Source organism: Balaenoptera physalus (assembly GCF_965194825.1).
Source record: "Balaenoptera physalus genome assembly, chromosome: X".
Classification (NCBI taxonomy): domain Eukaryota; kingdom Metazoa; phylum Chordata; class Mammalia; order Artiodactyla; family Balaenopteridae; genus Balaenoptera; species Balaenoptera physalus.
Window position 1 is genome coordinate 127870441 of NC_138903.1, and position 21383 is coordinate 127891823.

Consider the following 21383-nt stretch of genomic DNA (forward strand, 5'->3'; position numbering starts at 1 on the left):
TCCTACCAATCCATATTTTATAAATATATATTTATTTCCATAAATACTATACATTGCTGTTATATGTTTTTAAATTACATAAATGGTATCCATACTATGTATATCTTCCTATAAATTATTTCGCTCCACATTATATTTTGGAAATCTATCATGTTCATTATTTTTAACTGCTACATAATATTGTACTTCATGAATATACCAAACTTTATTTTGGTATTTTTCTATTGATGGACACTTATTTCCAATCTTTATCTATCACAAACTGTGCTGCATTGACTTGATGTATGTCTCTTTGCACTCATACAGGAGAGTTTCCCTAGGAATTATATCTAGAAGTGGAATTGCTGGGGTTTAGTGTATGCATATATTCAGATTTTCTAGCTATTTCTGAATTGCATTCTGCAAAATGGTTGGCCTAATTTACACACTCATCAGAAGTGTATACTTGTCATTGCCAGATTTTATAGTTCTTGCCAATCTGAAGAGCTTGAAATGGTATTTCACTGATGTTTTTATTTACATTCCCCTGATTACTACAGAGGTATAGCATTTTTTCATATGTTTATTTGTCATTCAATTTTTTCTACTGTGATTTGCCTATTTGTATTTATTGCCTATTTTTCTCCTGGATTATTCATACTCTCTTTATTCACTTGTAGAATGTCTTCATGTATTTTGGTTTCTAATCCTTTCTCCATTGTTCATGTTGGAAATATCCGCTCCTAATCTGTTCTTTGTCTTTTAAATTTTTCATGATATCTTTTTTTTTGGTCACAGGAATGTTTTAATCTTGATGTCATTTTCATTTTAAATAAATGTTTTAAAAATAAATCTTTTAAAAGAAATCCTCTTTCCCCACAAGATCATGCAAATGTTTTCTGACACAGTTTAAACATGTTTACAGTTTTTTGGTTCACAATTAGGTCTTTAATTCGTTTGAAATTTACTGTTGTATATGGTGTGAAGTAAGGACCGAATTTTAGGGTTTGTTTTTCAATTATCTGGTAACTAATTGTCCAAACACCACACATTAAATAGTCCATCCTTTGCCTACTAATCTCTAATACCATCTCTGATACATACCAAGTTTCCTTACATGAGTTATTGATGCATTCACTTTTGTAAACTGTAAAATTGCAATATTAATATATTTATCTGCTTTATTATAGGGAATTCCTAGAAAATCTGTCTCTATGGGCCAGAGCGAGAAACTGAAATGCTTCAGTACAACCCTTTGGAATTTTTTTTTTCTATATTCACCCTCTGGTTTCAAGACAACTGTCAAGTTCATAAAAAACTGCATTGTACAATGATGAGAAATAATTCAAGGTAGGTGGCAATAGGAAATGGTCATTATACTGTGTGGAGGCCAGGGCCACTCATACAGGGGATAAGTGATACCTAGATTATAAACCAAACATAGGTCACTGACCAGCAGTGTAACTTTGAGTAAGGTACTTAGTATTTCAGAGCACAGTTTTGTCACCTATTAAATGGTCATTATAATACTTCCAAGGCACAATGTTTATGAAAAATTAATGAGACATGTATGAAAAATTCTGATCATAGTGCCTCACACATAACAAGAGCTTACTAATTGTTAAGTTTCCCCACTCAAAAAAGATGAACACTTACAGTTGCATTTAACAATTAATTCTGTTCACTCAGTTTCATAACTCTCTCTCCATTATTTTGGCAATGTCCATTATCCCACTTGCAAAGGCAAGTTGTAATACATAAGAATTATAAGAACTGTAACAAAAAAGTAGACTTATCAAATGCTGTCCACAGCAGCATTGTTGGAAGAGAAATGTGTGTAAATGCAGCTTTTCAAAGTCAGCATTGACTCCTCACCCTCAGGAGGTACAAGAGAGTGCTAGGCTAGCAATAGTTCTCAAACTTTACGATGCATCAAAGTCCCCGGAAGGGCTTGTTAAACACAGATGCTGGGTCACACCCCCAAAGTTTCTGGTTCTGTAGGGCTAGGTGGAGATACAGGAATTTGCATCTCAATAACAAGTTCCAGGAGATGCTGGTGCTGCTAGTCCAGGGAACCACACCCTGAGATCCATTGCTCTATAGTCTCACTACGTGTGCGTTATGCCATTAAACACTTCCTGGTATTGTTCTCTTTGAAATATGATGCATTGGAGAAAATGTAGTTATAATTTTCCAAGCAATGACCATTCATATCAATCTAAGAGAAGATTTCAGAAGAACATATTACATAATAATTATGCTATTTCAAGTAATTTTGTGATGCTGTTTGTAGAAAGTAACTATTTAAAACTGTGGAGCAAATAAATTGTTGAGTTTCCAACTGCGCAGAAAATGTAAATTCTTGTAACACTGTATTTGTCCAATTCATTTGGTCAAAGAAACCACAATGACAATTCAATGTGCTGTATGTTTTACTCATAGCAATCTTAATAATATGAATCCAATGGAATCATACAAAGCAATCCCAATACTGGGCATATACCCTGAGAATACCATAATTCAATAAGAGTCATGTACCACAATGTTCATTGCAGCTCTATTTACAATAGCCAGGACATGGAAGCAATCTAAGTGTCCATCAACAGATGAATGGATAAAGAAGATATGGCACATATATACAATGGAATATTACTCAGCCATAAAAAGAAACGAAATTGAGTTATTTGTAGTGACGTGGATGGACCTAGAGTCTGTCATACAGAGTGAAGTAAGTCAGAAAAAGAAAAGTAAATACCATATGCTAACACATATATATGGAATCTAAAAAAAAAAGGTCATGAAGAACCTAGGGGCAAGACGGGAATAAAGATGCAGACCTACTAGAGAATGGACTTGAGGACACGGGGAGGGCTAAGTGTAAGTTGGGACAAAGTGAGAGAGTGGCATGGACGTATATACACTACCAAATGTAAAATAGATGGCTAGTGGGAAGCAGCCGCATAGCACAGGGAGATCAGCTCTGTGCTTTGTGGCCACCTAGAGGGGTGGGATAGGGAGGGTGGAAGGGAGGGAGACGCAAGAGGGAAAATATATGGGGATATATGTATATGTATAATTGATTCACTTTGTTATAAAGCAGAACCTAACACACCATTGTAAAGCAATTACACTCCACTAAAGATGTTAAAAATAATAATATAAAAAAAACAAAAACAAAAAACAACCAATTAAAAAATGGGCAGAAGACCTGAATAGACATTTTTCCAAAGAAGACATACAGATGGCTAACAGTCATATGAAAAGATGCTTAACATTGTTAATCATCAGAGAAATGCAAATCAAAACCACAATGAGATATCAACTCACACCTGTCAGAATGGCTATCATCAAAAAGATCACAAATACCAAATGTTGGCAAGGATGTGTAGAGAAGGGAACACTTGTATAGTGTTGATGGGAATGTAAATAGGTGCAGCCAAACAGTATGGAGGTTCCTCAAAAAACTAAAAACACAACTACCATATGACCCAGCAGTTCCACTCCTGGGTATATATCCAAAGAAAACGAAAACATTAATTCAAAAAGATATATGCCTCCCAATGTTCATAATAGCATTATTTACAATTACGTACAATAGTCAAGATATGGAAGCAACTTAAGAGTCCCCCTCAACAGATGAATGGACAAAGATGTGGTACATATATAGAATGGAATATTAGCCATAAAAAAAAATAATGAAATTTTGCCATTTGCAACAACATGGATAGACTTCGAGGGTATTATGCTTAGTGAAATAAGTCAGACAGAGAAAGACAAATACTATAATTATATCACTTATATGTGGAATCTAAAAAATGAAACAAGCTAGTGAATATAACAAAAAAGAAACGACTCATGGATATAGAGAACAAACTCCTGGTTACCAGTGGGGAGAGGGAGGGATTGAGGAGCAAGACAGTGGTAGGGGATTAAGAGGTCCAAACTGCTATGTATAAAATAAATAAGCTATAAGGATATATTGTACCACACAGAGAATATAACAAATATTTTATAATAATTATAGATGGAGTATTACCTTTAAAATTTTTGAATCACTATGTTGTACATCTGAAAATCAACTAAACCTTAATAAAAAATAAATTTTTTAAAATAAACATAAAATGCTGAGATCTAATCAGTGCAAGAGACAGCTTGGGCATAGTTGAAATAACACTGCATGTGGAATCAGATGGTGACTAATTACCTAATATTCCACTGACGAGACGCAAAAACTTGGACAAGCATTCTAATTACTCTGATTTTCAGTTTTCTAATACGTAAAGTGGGGATGAAAATGCTTAACTAAAACTCCTTGTAAAGATCATGCAAGATATATAAATCCAGTAATATTATCAATCAACAATATCATGAGGCAAGTAGCAAGGAACCAATACCTGAAACAATCTCCCCCACAAAAATAACTGAGAGAAGGAGCAAAGCTGACAACTCCAAGACCCCCAAGATTAGGGTTGCTAGATTTAGCAAATAAAAATACAGGGTGCACAAATTTGAATTTCAGATAAATGAGTGATTTTTATTATATTTGGTATATTTCCCTTACAATGTTTGGGCTTATATATACTAAAACTATTATTTTGTTTACATCAAATTTAAATTAACTGTGTATCTGTTAGAGGTCACTGAGAGGATCCTGGAGCTGGATCCACGCAATTGCAGGCTCTTTACCCCTTCCCCTGCCCTTGGAATGTACATTCCACCCACTGTTCCCACACTAGGAATTACTTCAAGGACGCAGCCTTGAGAAAGTAAAGTGTTATTGAGACCATCTGCACTGTATACTTGAGTGAACCCCATTAAGGCCTCTATATAATCTCTTAAGATTCTGGTGGGCGGGTGCAGAGATCTACTTGTCTTGCAGGCACCCAAGATGAGCCTGTAAGTTCCCTAGCTTATTAATACTGGTGACTACAAACATGGAGTGCTCTGCCTCTTTCTTCAGTCTCTCTTTGCCCTGCCTGTATGCGGTCCAGTTTCAAATTTCGCCCAGGGAACTCACGAGGTTGTGAACCAAAAATATCCTATATATTACTGGGTAACCCTACTCAAAAAGCTTACATTCCTAGAGATCAGGGAAAGATGATCCAATGTTTCCATTCCCCTCAAACCTCTAGTCCCTTCTGCAACCCCTGCCCCCTAACTTCTGCCAGTGAATGACTTCTTTCACTTAACTGAAAAACTGTACCTTACCCTAGGTCAATTCCTGCAGTACTCACACCACCTCAATGGGCATGCCTAAATCCACGAATTCTCCATTTACTCCTACTGCTGCTGGTAGTTTTTCACTGTCAGCTACCTCACAGAAGACAATATACCAAACTAATTTGATTCTCACAGCAACTCTATGAGGCTGAGGCCAGGTATCATATTATACTCATTGGAACAATAAAGAAGCTAAGGCTTGGAAAATTAAGTGAAATATGTAATACTGTAATAAATGCCTTTTCTTGAATCCTCACCTAGGGCTCTTTCCATCCCACTCATATTCCCACCCCAATCCCTGACACCCTACTCGCTATCACCTCCAGAAGGAAGAGAAAAAAGGAAGCTATTATCTGGTCATATAGGTAGAACTGAATTAAGAAATCAATAGGCATTAATATGTATAAATGAGAACTAATTGAATCACAAAATTGATGGTACTTGATATAATGGCTCAAGATAAAACAAATCCATCCATTTAAACTGATGCATCTTAAAGATTCAGAAGCCCTACTTGAGGGCTTCCACAATTTTCTATGGTTCATTAAGCACACCTGACTTGCTCATAGGGCAAGTTTAGCCATGCAGGTAGGAGAGAAAACAACTAACAGCAGGGTTTTCAGTACTCAAGTGTAGCAGCAAGTTTTTACATTTGTGCTTCCAAAACTTTTTTGTTGTTGATTGTTCAGTTTGGAATTTTTAGTTATCCCGGTGTAGGAAAATACATACACCAAAATGCAACCCAGAAGTCAAATGTATTTCAAGCTATGGCAGAGTGTTCCACAGGCAAGTCTCAAGTACAATACATGCTTGATGTTTTGTCACTGCCTTTCCTCCTATCTTTTTTTTCTTTTTGATGACCACATAGCAGATAGCTCTTCACTCCTTGAAAGAACCAGTATCGTCATTACCTCTTATAGCTCTGTCTTTAATTTCTCTTAAGTTTTAATAAGGCAAGTGCTCAAAGTCTAGTTCTTACCTAAGTAGAGAGATGTGTAAAGTTCATACAAATCCTACAAAGTAGTGGTTTTCTAACTTGGCTCTATATTGGAATAAATTTGGGGAGCTTAAAAATACTGAAGCCTGATTCTTAACCTCCCTCCCTTTTTTATTTAATTGGTCTATGGTGTGGTCTGATCATCCAAGTATTCATTTAAAGACTCCCTAGGTCATTAAATGTGCAAACAAGTTTGAGAACCACTAATTTAGGAAAGCGTAGGTACATATTTAGAAGCATTTGAAGGAGCTTTTAAAAATTCCCAATGCTCAAGATAGACCTCAGATCAACTAAACAAGAATATCTGAGGGTGGAACCCAGACATGTAATTTAAAGCTCTCCCAGTGATTCCAATGTGAAACCAAGGTTGAGGATCACTGCTTTAGCTTTGGTGCCTTTTCATGCCCTTTTCTTGGCATATAATTCATTGGAAGGGGACAGAGGACAATTATTTGTTAATCTATTTAAACTCACATTTGACTGAACACAGTGAATTCTGACTCATCCTGAGTGCTTGGAAAGTATTTGTTTAATGCATGACCATATTTGAAGGTCTTAACACATTGAAGACACAGTGAGTTCAATATGTAGTTAAATATGCATCCTGACAACATGACTGATTAAAAAATGTATAATATATATGATACATACAGTACAATAAAATTAGGTATGAGTATGTGATGTTAACACAATGCACTTATTCTCAATGTCTGAATTTTACTTTTCATATAACTGCTGAGATAAAATGGGGGTGCTTGTGCATGCTCCCTATGGTTTCACCCAGTTGTCAAAACAAAAGGACATGTACGTGATGCTCTACCTTTGTGACCAGTCTAGGGTTGTCAGATTTAGCAGGAAAAATAACAAAGAAAAGAAAAGGACTCCCAATTAAATCTGAATTTCAAATGAAAAACAAGTAATTATTGTTAGCCTAAGTATGTTCCCTGCAATATTTGGGACATATTTATACTAAAAAATACATATCCTTTGTTTCTCTGAAATTCAAATTTAACTAAGTGTCCTATATTTTGTCTGGCCACCTGAGACCAGTCCAGACTGTTGAGCGTGCAAATGTCTTTAAAATAAAAAGAGAGAAAAGTGAAAATACTGATGAAACACATCTAATGGTTAAAAAACTTCTTAGATGTTACCTTTTTAAATTCATCTTGCAGTTGCTAATAAAAATAAGAATTTAGTTATCAACTTCTATTTTAAATTCAATGTCTAATGATTTTATAAACCTATCAAGCACAAGGCTTCTAATTTAGGACAAAATTAAAGTTTCCAGGTGGTAATTAATCACCCAATGAAACACTATAGTTTTCAGAAGCAACTTACTTTAAATTTTCATCCTACTTAGTGTGCAGTGTATTTGGGAGCAGATTCAGGAAATAACAGTATCAACCTTACTTAATCAGCAACATAAGTGGAATATTAGCACACAAGATACAACTAATCATAAAATAAAATGTATTTTAAAATAATTGATGAGGCTTACTTTAACATAACAAAATGATATACACTTCATTCAATGGAGTTGATACATATGTGTTGATTTTTTTTTTGTATTTAAAAGCATCATTGATGTGCACAAACTGAAACCACAAGAGAGTACTTCAACAATTTGCTTAATATAAAGAGGACTTATGGAGAAAAGGGATTAGGCAAACCACTTGCTTATGGAATATCCCCATTCTTTAAGAGAGAACACATGAGAATACAGATAGACTGGGTCTAGGACTGACTACACCAGTGGGTGGGTCTTTGGATTAGCAATATCAGTATCACTTGAGAACTTGTTAGAAATACAAATTATTAGACCACCTAAATTTACTGAATCAGAAACTCTGACCCAGAAGACAGCTTTAACAAGACCTGCAGGGGATTACCATGCACACTGAAGTTGGAAGACAAAGGTTTGAATCCTGCCTCTGTCATCATCAAGCTGAGTAACTTATACACATCCCAAATTTATGGAATTTCAAGCCCATCACCTCTAAAAGGAAATAAACATCATCCACATTGCAGGCAGGCCTGTCAAGAGAATTCACAGAGATACTGAACATGAAAACACTTTGTAAACCTAAAAAACTGTAGAAACATGAGCAATCTATTATCTATCATGTGGAAATTTTTAAAAAGCTTTTGAAACTCATAATGATATTAATTCAGTATATGATTAAAGCACGCATGTCTGTTCTCATCATTATTTTTTGGTCATTTTATTATCAAATAAAAGATATAAAAAGGAAAAGAAAACATCCAAATTAAAATGACCTTGGGCCTTAAGCTACTGATTCTGTCTACTAAAAGCATCCTGTTTAATCGTAAATGCTTTACCCCAAACTGTATCCCATACTACTGATACCACTTGTAAATGGAACAGCTCTAGTGATGACTCCCTATACATGAGTACATAGTAGAGAAAACCTATAGTGGGGACCAATTTTACTGGGTTCAAGGATTGGCTCTGCTGTTGACTCACAGTGTGACTTTAGGCAAGTGTCTGCCCCTTTACACATGTTGATCAATTTGACAAGATCATCTCTGTGAGTTCTTTAAGCTCTAAACACTATACTGGCTATATTTTATCATCTTAATGCGCCCTATGTTCTTCCATTGCCAGCCAGCACCTGAGAGAGAATTATTCTGATCTCATTCATATTATTTTAACTTTCAACAATTCCAACATGGTATGTCTTTCTTAAAGACTCCAGGCAATTGTTAAAGAGAAATGAATATCTAAAAGCATTTATCCATCTTTTAATTTTCAATGTATTCAGACCAAACATTTTATCTGACTGAATTCATAAGACAAAGACTTAGAAAAATGTGCTCTGAGCTCAGTCCACTGCAGCTGTGTCATTGCTTCCTGAAGCCAAATCGCTACTCCATGGAGACAGAAGATTCCACTGAGTAGGTGTATTGTATCGCCACTTACAGTAAAAACTCTAAGTAAAATATACTTTAGTTCTTAGAGCTTTGGATGACTGCTTTAACCAAGAAAATCTCAAGGTCAGGAGTAAACCTTTTGTAAGAGATACATAATCAAAAATCGATATTTCAAGCAAAATATATTGGCTTTGAACATGCAAAGCAATTAAGAATTCAAAAATAGTCATTAATGGACAGGCATCTCTCCAGAATATTCATTGACTAGTAGAGGAGAATCCATTTATTGCTCTAAGGCAAAAGGATGTTGAGATCTATATTTCAACCCTTTTAAAGTACCATTTTAAGCAGCTGTACATGGTAACTTTTCTCATTAGAGAACCATTTTTTGACTATGTACTATAGCTCACTTTAAACTGAAATATGAACTATTATTAGCTTATGTCTACAGAATACCATTCACCCATGTCAGAAAAAGTATATATATATGAGCATTATCCATGTAGATTTTCTTTATGATGTTATTCACTTTTATTTATTATTTATGCCCGCATGTTCTAAAGGAATCTTAAGTAGATAGGCAGAGAATACATGTGTATTCAGTGTCAACTCTGTCCTTAGTCCTAGGCCAGGGGTTCTAAGTGCAATGGCTAATAAAACATGTATGATCACTCCTGTCACTGAGCTTACCATCACTTGAGAGAGACAATAAAAAATACACAAATAGATTAATGCAGAAATAAAAGTCACTATAGGTTCATTGAATGAAATAGAGGGTGCAGCAGTAGTGAATTGGATGGGGATCTAGTTGGAATGGTCAGGAAAAAACTCTCTATAGATATTGTGGAGCTGAAACATGGATAACAATGAAAGCAGGCTAAGTATGGCACAGCCTTGAAAGAAAAAAACAAGATGTCTTTCTGGATGAAGAGAATAAGGACCAGCAAAAATGAAAACGAAAGGAATACTGTAGTGAACAAAATCCCATCGTTACCCTTATGGAACACATAGTCCTTCAGGGAGTACAGATACTAGACAGATAATTACCAATAAAGATGAATAAGTCAGCCAGGTCCTGCAGTGGAAAGTTACAGGGAGCTTTGGGGGCATAAAATAAAGGGAAATGCCAAACCTGGAGTGTGGGAATCGTGAAAGTCTTGAGTTTAAATCTGAGAATGTTTAAATCTGAGAATTAAGAGTCAAACTAATAAATTAGACACATGATAGTAAAGAGGGATCATCTATGGAGGATTGTGAAAGTGTCTATGTAAGTATAAGGTCTTAAGGAAGAACTACAAAGTAAGTGCAAGTGAAAGGCTATGCCTAATCATTATTACTCTTCTCATTATGATCATCTTACCAACCCCCAAATTCTGGTAATAATTTGGCTTTGGTGGAAAATAAACACATTGATAGATATTAGTCAAAAGGTTTCCTATATGCTTAATATTCTCACTGTAAATTAATAGAATTTCTCTTTAATTATAAAAATGTCCATTTAACTATAGAAATTATTACCAGCATTAGCTGTGTTTGCAAAAAAAAAAAAAATGCTTCCCTTAGAATCTCTAGGCTATGAAAAAGTAATTTGGAGCATTTCCAAAGATGATTATTCTCCACAAATGCAGGTGCCATAACCATGTAAATTTTTGTGTTTTTGAGGCCTTGTGTCTGTTTTAAATGTTTTTTTTAAATTGTGGTAAGATATATATAACATAAAATTTGCCATTTTGACTAAGTGTACAATTTAGTGGCATTAATTACATTCACAATGTTATGCAACCATCACTACTATTTATTTTCAAAACTTTTTCATGACCCCAAACAGAAACTTGTAATTATTAAGCAAGCAACAACTCCCCATTCCCCCCTCCACTCAGCCCCTGGAAACCTCTAATCTACTTTCTGTTTCTGTAAACATGTCTATTCTAGATGTAAAATATTTTTGTAATTGTGGGTAGCTGAGAACGTTTTACAAATAAAAAGATTGGAACAATGTTATTGATACATCTCTGAACTCTAATTGCACATGGTTGCTATTTGACCAACTTCCTCAAGAGTGAGTATGGGCAGTTATACTATAAAATTCCTAGGGTAAAAAATTCATACTCAGTATAAGAAACAAAGGACAATAAACATACAAAGTGTAATGCAATAAAGAAAGACAAGGGTTTGGGATTCAGGTGGAACTAGACTTAAACCTGGCTCTGCAATTTACTAAATATCTATATTTACTTGAGTAATTTATTTAACCTCTTTCATCACATGCATAATGAATGAAGTTGCTGATGACTATGCAAGGGAAAAATACCAAACTGATCTTCATGGATCAATCTTAGGCTAATAAGGAAGGCAGAGAAGTCAGTGGTAAGCTTGGTCATCTAAAATCTTCTCAGTCAGGTCCAATAATGCATAATGTTACTTGCCATTGATTCTCTTTCAAAATGCCCAGGAATTTTAGATCCATAAGAGGATCAACTACAGTCTATGAGAAACTCCATCTATCATTCTCTACATAAAATGTCTTTGACACAGACTACTCTGACTGGGATGGAGGAAAACTGGAGTTATGGTTTCTCATTTGTTTTGTCTCTGTATTTGTTTTGCGACCTTGTCCAAGTCAGCCATTTTGGGGGTAAAATACCCATACTGTCCCATAAGAGTATTCAAATGATTATATAAAGTAATAAAAGTTTAAAATGCATTGGAAAAAAGAAAAACATTATTTGGAAGACCAAAATATGTTTTTCTTTTTTCCAATGCATTTTAAACTTTTATTACTTTATAGAATCATTTGATTATAAAGCAAAATTTTAAGATGTAATTAATATATGTTAAAAGGATAAGGAGAGATAATAAAACAGTTTTCTAACTTACAATTTAATGTTAATATTTCATCTTATTTCATTTAACTAAAGTACAGACTAGCAAAAGAAGCACATCCAGAAAGCCCCCAAATATCGTGGAACTTGGTAAGTGAGCTCATATTTATACAATAGCAACAGCAATGAATAGATTCTCAGCAGTGGTGTGCCGAAGGCATCTTGTAAAAGCAGGAGGGAATAGATTATACACATCTCTCCTCAATTCCATGTTCAGTGACACCACACTGTTAGCTTGAAATCAGCCATGGTGAGAGTATTCACACCAAGGAAACTGGTAAATTACAGGAATCAGGACATTTCTTTTTTTCAGGAAGTCACCACCACACCACTGGTTCTTGACCACAGTTACTTACATTATGGCTGTAGAAGGAAGAAATGTGGAGGCACAAATGTCTACCAGGCCTGAAATCATGTACAAAACTTTTTCTACGATCTGGGAACACTTTTGGTAATATCAGTGCTTCTCACACTTTAATGTGCATAGGAATCACCTCAGGATTTTGTTAAAATGCAAGTCCTGATTCAGTAGGTGTGAGATTATGTATTTTTTTACACTCTCCCCAGGGAAGTCTATGCTTCTGGTCCAAGGACCACATGAGTAGAAGGGATAATGAGACATCTAATTAATTTCCTTCAACCAAACAAGGCCCAGGAGGGGGTGGGGAGGGAACTTCTGCCAGCAAAAGTTTTTAGTTATTGGTGTTGAAACCAAGCTCTTGAAAATCCGCTACATAAATGATTTTTGGTTATTGTTTTAGTGGTAGAATAGTACAAAAGTATATTGTATTTTTTCTACAAAATAGACAACAATGTATCCTCCCTAAATAGTAAGCTATTTATTCTACTAGAAATTCTATTAAAATTAATACAAATTCTCCAGTTAAAATCTGAAGAGCAATGTTGCTTTACTGTTCTATTTCCCTCTCTCAAAACCCACCAATAGCATAGGTACAAAGTAGAGTGTGTGTGTGTATGTGTAGGGGAGTGGATCAGTCTTCAAAGCCATGAGGAAATGACCACAACCTCAATATACAAATTTTGAAACATGCCTACAAAACACTATGAAATATGAAGCAAAACAAGAGAGAAGATTCAGACATAAAGTACACACCTCTTTACACCTTGAGAAGGATTCAGAGTTTGTCCAAAATAATTATTGCTAACCTTAGCATTATATTCAATAATCCTTTTGAGTAATTGGATTGACAAGGATGGACAAACAACTGGAGAAACCGAGAATACTTCTGCAAAAATGCGGAATGGCATGAGATATGGACTTGAAGAAGAAACTATACTGATATAACATGTTTATCTATGATCTAACCTTATAACCAGCTGGAACTGTGAGAGGGGAAATGTAATAAACGACAGAAGGGAAACAATAATCACTACAGCACACAACAGAGAGCCCACAGCTTAAGTGATTTGCTGTGAATGACCAAATCACTTGAATGCCAGTAACTGAGAGAATACATGCCACTAGGGAAAAAAGACAGATATTTGTGGTGAGAAGTTGGCCTAGGAAATAAACCCATATCAAAGATATTGGTATCTCCGCATCATTATCTCTGCCCCCCACCCCTAAAATATGAATAATAATATCAAAGAAATAAACATTAAAGAATCCAAAGAAATTTTAAAAAATGTTATTTTTAATTAAAAGAAGGAATTAAACACGAGCAAAAGGCCAGTTAATAACACGTCACAGGAAAAATTATCCAAGGACTCAGAAGCCAGGTTCAGACAATTACTTCCTCACGTTCTCAAAAAAAAAAAAAAAATTAAAAATAACATGAGTTAGATAACAAGAAAGATCTCTAATAAGAATAAAAGTTCAAAACTTAGATTATATGATGATGAAAATGAAAAGCTAGTAAAACCTAGAAAGTAAGTGGGAAAGACCTAAACACTATAGATATAAGATCATATTAGAAACAACAGAATTATATACAAACATTATTGAAAATACAGTGAGGCTTAATGAAAAAGCATGAATAAATTACACTAAATAAAAGCAAAGACAAAAGAGATTTTAAAAAATTAAAAGCAATACCTGTAAACCCGACAAAAGATTTCCAACTCACACAGAACTCGCATTCCCGAAGAATGAAGCAAGACACATCAAGGCTAAGAAGGCCTGAATATGCAGATAAAAATTATATACTGTAACTCAGGGGGAAAAAAATGGTACAGAACACGCAGTATGAGAAGCTATCTGGAAGAAGTTACTGAATTTCAAGGACAAAGAAAGATACATGTGGGCATTCAGGAAGAAATAAGTCAATTACAAAAAGGGTTCTATTCTCTACTTGCCAAGACAGATTAACTGATACTAGACTTCCTCTTCTGCTGTGAAACTAGAAAACTGGACAAAATATATGACAAAATTGTTTCCAGACAGTGGACAATAGTAAATTTAGCACTGCGATCTCCAAAATAAGGAAAATAAATGAACTAAGCACAAAGACCACTACAGCTGTATACCTGGAAACAGTTTGGGACCACAACAGGGATAGAGAAATGAAGCTAAAATAGTAGTCTTGCTGATTTAAGGAAGCAAAGATCAGAGTTTGGGGAGGATGAAGCATCTAGAAATGAGAAAATAGACAACTAGAGAGGCAAGACATATGCAGAAAGAACTGCAGATTTCTGCACAGAGATCCCCTTAAGTTTCTGACTGAATGTTAAGCTGTGCATGTATAGCATGAAACTCCAAGAGATCAAATAACATATCCTGGATATTGATAAGCTTAACAATTCCTAGAGTTTACCCAGGGCACAAAGACTTTTGAGTTCCAACCAGCCAGAATGAAGACACTGTGTTGAATACCCAGCACATTAAGTAGAGACCCCAGAAGGACTATGCTTTAGGAGTAGGTACAAAATACCCCTAAAGTTTATTCTAAATATGACGAAAGAAAGCCTAAACACCAGCTCCTGAAGGGTCAAGCAAGTTAGCAAGTAACCCAAATCACTGCACAAAATAAATAAATATTAACACTCTTTCAGGAAGACTTCAAAATCTAGACACTCAACAATGTAAAATGGCAATGTCTAGTAAACAATAAAAAGTTCCTAGAAACGTTAAAAAGCAGAAAAACATACTCATTACTGGGAGAAAAGTAAGTCATTAGAAACAGACTCAGATATGAAATAAAGAAAGAAACTTTAATTCATAGAGCCCCAAAATACAATATATGAAAGGAAAAATTAATTGCCTGGATTTAATGACAGATAAGACACTGCTGAAAAAGAGGTAAATGAACCTGAAGACATAACAAAAGAAACTATTGAGTCTAAACCACAGATAGAAAGAATACTGTAAAAATATGAACACTGGGGCAATTGGAGGACCTTCAAGATGGCAGAGGAGTAAGAAGTGGAGATCACCTTCCTCCCCACAAATACATCAAAAATACATCTACATGTGGAACAACTCCTACAGAACACCTACTGAACGCTGGCAGAAGACCTCAGACTTCCCAAAAGGCAAGAAAATCCCCACATACATGAGTAGGGCAAAAGAAAAAAGAAATAACAGAGACAAAAGAATAGGGACGGGACCTGCACCACTGGAAGGGAGTTGTGAAGGAGGAAAAGTTTCCACACACAAAGAACCCCTTCACTGGTGGAGACAGGGTGGGGGAGCCTCAGAGCCACGGAGGAGAGCGCAGCCATAGGGCTGCGGAGGGCAAAGCAGAGAGATTCCCGCACAGAGGAACGGTGCCGACCAGCACTCACCAGACCGAGAGGCTTGTCTGCTCACCCGCCAGGGCGGGTGGGGGCTGGGAGCTGAGGCTTGGGCTTCGGAGGTCGGATCCCAAGAAGAGGACTGGGGTTGGCTGCGTGAACACAGCCTGAAGGGGCTACTGCACCACAGCTAGCCGGGAGGGAGTCTGGGAAAAAGTCTGGACCTGCCTAAGAGGCAAGAGACCATTGTTTCAGGGTGCGCAAGGAGAGGGGATTCACAGGGCCACCTAAACGAGCTCCAGAGATGGGCGCAAGCTGCAGCTATCAGCGCAGACCCCAGAGACGGGCATGAGATGCTAAGGCTGCTCCTGTAGCCACCAAGAAGCCTGTGTGCAAGCAAAGGTCACGATCCACGCCTCCCCTCCCTTGAACCTGTGCAGCCCTCCACTGCCAGGGTCCCGTGATCCAGGGACCACTTCCCTAGGAGAACACACATCGTGCCTCAGGCTGTTGCAATGTCACGCCAGCCTCTGCTGCTGCAGGCTCGCCCCACATTCTGTACCCCTCCCTACCCCCCCGGCCTGAGTGAGCCAGAGCCCCCTAATCAGCGGCTGCTTTAACGCCCTCCTCTCTGGGCAGGGAACAGACACCTGAGGGTGGCCTACATGCAGGGGCGGGGCCAAAACCAAAGCAGAAACCCAGGAGCTGTTCAAACAAAGAAGAGAAATGGAAATTTCTCCCTGCAGCCTCAGGAGCAGTGGATTAAATCTCCACAATCAATGTGATGTACCCTGCATCTGTGGAATACGTGAACAGACAACGAATCATCCCAATATTGAGGCAGTGGACTTTGACAGCAACCGTAGACTTGGTTGGAGTTTGCTGTATGCGACAGACTAGTTTCTGATTTATATGTTTATCTTAGTTTAATTTTTAGCACTTGCTATCATTGGTGGATTTGTTTATTGGTTTGGTTGCTCCTTCTTTTCTTTTATTACTTTTTTATTTCTTTATTTTAATAACCTATTTTATTATATTTTATGTATTTATTTTTTCTTTCTTTCTTTTCTCCCCTTTCTTAGGAGCCATGTGGCTGACAGGGTCTTGGTGCTCTGGTCAGGTGTCGGGCCTGAGCCGCTGAGGTGTGAGAGCCGAATTCAGGACATTGGACCACCAGAAACCTCCCAGCCCCATGTAATATCAATTGGTGAGAGCTCTCCCAGATATCGCTGTCTCACTGCTAAGACCCAGCTCCACTCAACAACCAGCAAACTCCAGTACTGGACACCCCAAGCCAAACAACTAGCAAGACAGGAACACAACTCCACCCATTAGCAGAGAGGCAGCCTAAAATCATAATAAGGTCACACACACCCAAAAACACACCACCGGATGTGGTCCTGCCCACCAGAAAGACAATATCCAGCCTCATCCACCAAAACACAGGCACGAGGCCCTCCACCAGGAAGCCTACACAACCCACTGAACCAACCTTACCCACTGGGGTCAGACACCAAAAACAATGGGAACTAAGAACCTGTAGCCTGAGAAAAGGAGACCCCAAACACAGTCAGTTAAGCAGAATGAGAAGACAGAGAAACAGGCAGCAGGTGAATGAGCAAAGTAAAACCCCACCAGACCAAACAAATGAAGAGGAAATAGGCAGTCTACCTGAAAAAGAATTCAGAGTAATGATAGTAAAGATGATCCAAAATCTTGGAAATAGAAGGGACAAATATTTGCAAATGAAGTAACTGACAAAGGATTAATCCCCAAAATTTACAAGCAGCTCATGCAGCTCGATATCAAAAAAACAAACAACCCAATCCAAAAATGGGCAGAAGACCTAAATAGACATTTCTCCAAAGAAGATATACAGATTGCCAACAAACACATGAAAGGATGCTCAACATCACTATTCATTAGAGAAATGCAAATCAAAACTACAATGAGGTATCTCCTCACACCAGTCAGAATGGCCATCATCAAAAAATCTACAAAAAATAAATGCTGGAGAGGGTGTGGAGGAAAGGGAACACTCTTGCACTGTTGGTGGGAATGTAAACTGATACAGCCACTATGGACAACAGTATGGAGGTTCCTTACGAAACTAAGAATAGAACTACCATACGACCCAGCAATCCCACTACTGGGCATATACCCTGAGAAAACCATAATTCATTAAGAGTCATGTAACACAATGTTCATTGCAGCTCTATTTACAATAGCCAGGACATGGAAGCAGCCTAAGTGTCTATCGACAGATGAATGGATAAAGAAGATGTGGCACATATATACAATGGAATATTACGCAGCCATAAAAACAAACGAAATTGAGTTATTTGTAGTGAGGTGGATGGACCTAGAGTCTGTCATACAGAGTGAAGTAAGTCTGTAAGAGAAAAACAAATACCGTATGCTAACACATATATACGGAATCTAAAAAAAAAATGGCTCTGAAGAACCTAGGGGCAGGACAGGAATAAAGATGCAGACCTAGAGAATGGACTTGAGGACACGGGCAGGGGAAGGGTAAGCTGGGACGAAGTGAGTGAGTGACATAGACATATATACACTACCAAATGTAAAATAGGTAGCTAGTGGGAAGCAGCCACATGGTACAGGGAGATCAGTTCGGTGCTTTGTGACCACCTAGAGGGGTGGGATAGGGAGAGTGGGCATATGGGGTTATATGTATACGTGTAGCTGATTCACTTCGTTATACAGCAGAAACTAACACACCACTGTAAAGCAATTATACTCCAGTAAAGATGTTAAAAAAATATGAACACTGACTCAGAAATGTATAGGGGAATATGCAACAGTCTAACATATGTGTACTTGTAAATGGAGAAAGCTAAGGGGCAGAAAAGATATTTAAAGAAGTAAAGGCTAGGTTATCAGCAATAATAGTAGAATAAGAACCCTCAAAAATTTTCTTCTCCATAAAATCTGTGAAAAAAACTGGCAAAAAATGCCAGAATCAACAATTTCCAAACTCTGGAAACTAATGGAAGGCTTGCAGAAATCCAGGTAGCACTTATTTAAGAAAAATGGCTGAAACCCTGTAGATCACTCATCCATAACAGCAATAAGAACATTGACAAAAAAAAGAAATTGACAAAGTCAATTTTAAATAACTCTAGAAATTAACCAAAGGCTTGCAAAAATCTGAGGAGCACTTTTTCCAAAAAAAACGAGTGTAATATAGATAAGAAGAGCAAGTTTTACATTTTTACTTGTTCTATTACCATACAAAGTCATGTATGCAAATATTTATAACAGTTATTAACAATCACCAGAAACTTGGAGGAAAAAAACAAATGTTTATCAAATGATGAGCAGATAAACACACTGGGATAGAACTTTACCTTCCCAAGTACATGAAAACATATTCCAGCCTCTAATGTGTTAATAATAAAGAGCAAAAAACAAAACTTCCCTCATTGATTTAATTTCTCCAGCCAGTACCTTATCTCTCTATCCTCATTTATTGACAACTTTTCAAAATCTGTTTACAATGGCTGCCTCTTCTGAATCTTTGCCTGTGATCAGTAGTGCCCTTCACCTCTGCTCTTGTTCTGCATAATACAATAGAGCCAGGCAGATTTTGGTTTTAGCCCCAGGTTCATCACTTATATGAATTTATGACCTTGGACAAGTGATCTAACTCCTTTGAACTCAATTTCTTCACATGCAAAACAAAACTGATTACTGGTACCCTCTGTAGAATTGTTATGAAGACTGAGCAAAACTATACATTTAATCACTGCAGAATATCTGGCATAGAATAGACACTCAGTAAATAGTTATAGTTTGTGTTTTAGGGTGCCAGTGTATAGCATTCCTCCTTTCCATGTGCAATAACTGAACCAATAACTGAAAGAGATCAAGGAGTAAATAGATAAACAACAAGGAAGCCCCTTATTACTGATAATACTAATATGGAGGAATCACAAGTTTAACAACAATGGGTTTCCTAATATTTTCCTCTAGAATTAGGAGGACTTACGCAGTCAGTCTGAGGCAGCAATGGATAATTATAGGCTTATTCCTATAAAAGGTTTCATGTAAAAAAAATTGTTAACATCTTTATTGCAGTATAATTGCTTTACAATGGTGTGTCAGTTTCTGCTTTATAACAAAGTGAATCAGTTATACATACACATATGTTCCCATATCTCCTCCCTCTTGCATCTCCCTCCCTCCCACCCTCCCTATCTCACCCCTCTAGGTGGTCACAAAGCACAGAGCTGATCTCCCTGTGCTATGCGGTTGCTTCCCACTAGCTATCTATTTTACATTTGGTAGTGTATATATGTCCATGCCACTCTCTCACTTCGTCCCAGCTTACCCTTCCCCCTCCCCGTGTCCTCAAGTCCATTCTCTACGTCTGCGTCTTTATTCCTATCCTGCCCCTAGGTTCTTCAGAACCATTTTTTTTTTAGATTCCATATATATGTGTTAGCATACAGTATTTGTTTTTCTCTTTCTGACTTACTTCACTCTGTATGACAGTCTCGAGGTCCATCCACCTCACTACAAATAACTCAATTTCATTTCTTTTTATGGTTGAGTAATATTCCATTGAATATATGTGCCACATATTCTTTATCCATTCATCTGTCGATGGACACTTAGGTTGCTTCCATGTCCTGGCTATTGTAAATAGAGCTGCAATGAACATTGTGGTACGTGACTCTTTTTGAATTATGGTTTTCTCAGGGTATACGCCCAGTAGTGGGATTGCTGGGTCGTATGGTAGTTCTATTTTTAGTTTCGTAAGGAACCTCCATACTGTTGTCCATAGTGGCTGTATCAGTTTACATTCCCACCAACAGTGCAAGACGGTCCCCTTTTCTCCACACCCTCTACAGCATTTATTGTTTATAGATTTTTTAATGATGGCCATTCTGACTGGTATGAGGTGATACCTCATTGTAGTTTTGATTTGCATTTCTCTAATGATTAGTGATGTTGAGGATCCTTTCATGTGTTTGTTGGCAATCTGTATATCTTCTTTGGAGAAATGTCTATTTAGGTCTTCTGCCCATTTTTGGATTGGGTTGTTTGTTTTTTTGTTATTGAGCTGCATGAGCTGCTTGTAAATTTTGGAGATTAATCCTTTGTCAGTTGCTTCATTTGCAAATATTTTCTCCCATTCTGAGGGTTGTCTTTTAGTCTTGTTTATGGTTTCCTTTGCTGTGCAAAAGGGTTTAAGTTTCATTAGGTCCCATTTGTTTATTTTTGTTTTAATTTCCATTTCTCTAGGAGCTGGGTCAAAAAGGATCTTGCTGTTAATTATGCCAAAGAGTGTTCTGCCTATGTTTCCCTCTAAGAGTTTTAGTGTGTCTGGCCTTACATTTAGGTCTTTAATCTATTTTGAGTTTATTTTTGTGTATGGTGCTAGGAAGTGTTCTAATTTCATACTTTTACATGTAGCTGTCAAGTTTTCCCAGCACCACTTATTGAAGAGGCTGTCTTTTCTCCACTGTATATGCTTGCCTCCTTTTTCAAAGATAAGGTGACCATATGTGTGGGGCTTTATCTCTGGGCTTTCTATCCTGTTCCATTGATCTATGTTTCTGTTTTTGTGCCAGTACCATACTGTCTTGATGACTGTAGCTTTGTAGTATAGTGTGAAGTCAGGGAGCCTGATTCCTCCTGCTCCATTTTTCGTTCTCAAGATTGCTTTGGCTATTCGGGGTCTTTTGTGTTTC

At 37.0% G+C, this 21383-nt stretch overlaps 1 protein-coding gene across 4 annotated transcripts in view; it reads right to left on the bottom strand.

Moving 5' to 3' along the window:
• The window catches only part of LOC309652235 (uncharacterized protein), a 537677-nt gene that overhangs the window by 66819 nt on the left and 449475 nt on the right, over positions 1-21383 (bottom strand). The window lies entirely within an intron of this gene.